The sequence below is a fragment of the Palaemon carinicauda genome, chromosome 33 (genome assembly GCF_036898095.1).
Source record: "Palaemon carinicauda isolate YSFRI2023 chromosome 33, ASM3689809v2, whole genome shotgun sequence".
In the NCBI taxonomy this organism is placed as follows: Eukaryota; Metazoa; Arthropoda; class Malacostraca; order Decapoda; family Palaemonidae; genus Palaemon; species Palaemon carinicauda.
In genome coordinates this window covers 12,640,389-12,642,888 of record NC_090757.1, presented here as the reverse complement: position 1 = coordinate 12,642,888, position 2,500 = coordinate 12,640,389, and the positions used below count along the sequence as shown (strand labels likewise).

General features: G+C 29.4%; 1 protein-coding gene across 1 annotated transcript in view; it reads right to left on the bottom strand.

Moving 5' to 3' along the window:
- LOC137625852 (uncharacterized) overlaps positions 1-2,500 on the bottom strand; it is a 33,736-nt gene that overhangs the window by 14,774 nt on the left and 16,462 nt on the right. The window lies entirely within an intron of this gene.

Below are 2,500 nucleotides of genomic sequence, written 5' to 3'. Positions count from 1 at the left end.
GCGAATGGGAGGGCATGGTGAAAACTTAGTACTGCAGTGGAATAGTAATGGCTGATGATTATATATATATATATATATATATATATATATATATATATATATATGTATATATATATATATATATGATAGATATATTTGTATAGATATATATATATATAGATATATATATATATATATATATATATATATATATATATATATATATACCGTATATACTTTATATATGTATATATATATATATATATATATATATATATATATATATATATATACACATATATGTATATATATATATATAAAAACACATATATATATACATATGTATTTATATATATATATATATATATATATATATATATATATATATATATATATATATATACATATATGTATATATATATATAAACACATATATATATACATATGTATATATATATACATATATATACATATATGTATATATATACATATATATGTATATATATACATATATATGTATATATATACATATATATATATATATATATATATATATATATATATATATATATATATATATATCATTTTCATGCTATTAAGCCATTTCCTCTAATAAGGTGTAGCTCCAGGGGAATAAACACTTGCCACATTCATTCTTTAATTACTTTATATTCCCACAAAGGTTTACCTACAGTACGGCAAACACATTATTTCGTTCATTATTACGTTGTACAAACTCTTGCGCTTATTTTTAGGCCGTATTAACTTTTCTTTTACTGTACAATAATGCTACACAAAAAGTTCATTTTAAATGGTTCAACCATTTTTTCTCGCTTCAATATTATTATTATTATTATTATTATTATTATTATTATTATTATTATTATTATTGAGTTAAAAGTAATGGCTGCTTCCGAAAAAAAACTCAACCCAAGTAATGGCTGCTTCCGAAAAAAAAAACTCAACCTAAGTAATGGCTGCTTCCGAAAAAAAACTCAACCTGCTTAAAAGAGGGTCTCCTACCACGATATTATTATTATTATTATTATTATTATTATTATTATTATTATTATTACTTGCTAAGCTACAACCCCAGTTGGAAAAGCAGGATGCTATAAGCCCATGAGCTCCATCAGGGAAAAATAGCTCTGTGAGAAAAGAATGCCCTGTGAGGAAAGAATGCCCTGTGAGGAAAGAATGCCCTGTGAGGAAAGAAAATCAGGAAATAGATAAACTACAAGAGAAGTAATGAACAATATAAAATATTTCAAGGACAGCAACAACATTAAAGCAGATCTTTCATGTATAAACTATAAAAACTTGAAAAAAGAGGAAGAGTGTATCCTCAAGCAAGAGAACTCTACCCCAAGACAGTGGAAGACCATGTTACGGGAGGCTATGCCATGAACAAAGAACTAGAAAAGAATGGTTTGATTTTAGAGTGTCATTCTCTTAGAAGAGCTGCTTACCATAGCTGAAGAGACTCTTCTACCCTTACCGAGAGGAAAGTAGCCACTGAACAATTCATTTACAGAAAAAGCAGTTTAGTCTTTATATTTGTTTCCACATACAATATTTGTTTCAATCCAAGTTTTGCACATTCTTGCTTTTCCACAACACTTCCCAATCTTTGAATCTTCTGTTATATTTACTCTTAAACCGTAATATTCTTCCACCATTCACATCAATAGCCTGTTATTCTCAGTTTCCCTTTACCGCCACAATTTTTCTCAATGTTTTTTTTTTTCAGATACTTTCGTATTGTATTAGCAATTTCTCAGCATCGTATACCCAGCAAACATCAATGGCTGCATTGTATACTTCATTCGTGTCTCCTTTTCTTATCACACAACTTTGCATTTCATTACCCATATTTCAACTAACAATCGCACCAAAGCAATTAATTCCCCGCTTACTGAACATATTCTAAAATGCACCAGTCGCTTTCAATAACTTATTTACTATACTTTTTCAACACCATTTCCTCTCTAAGGATTGTACCAAAAAACTTTGTTCTTATTTCCAACTTCTCGCATTACAATTCCATGGCAATTACTTGATCTACATACTCTCTTCAAGCTCATTCGCCATTCATATCGGTCTTCTCGTTACCGATCTTAGTTTCTCAATCTAAATCATACTACACAACTTCATTGATATACTAAATGCTATGCTTCCACTGGTGTACGCGACCAGTCAAAAATGACGGCTAAATATTTTTTTACATACACACACAGATCCAACTCTTCCCACCCCTCCTCCTTTCCAAACTACAGCACAGCAGTTTCGACATATTTGTGGGAGAGTGTGGTTTCCGAGTGTACCTCTCAGGGTTACCCTCTCACCAGGGTATGACTACTTTCCCTCCCACTACCTCAGGGACAGGCAGAGACCGAGTAGTTATGTCGGGCACTGCCACTGGCCATGACAGGAAATATATAAATATATATGTGTATATATATATATATATATATATATATATATATATATATATGTATATATACATGTTTATATACGTATA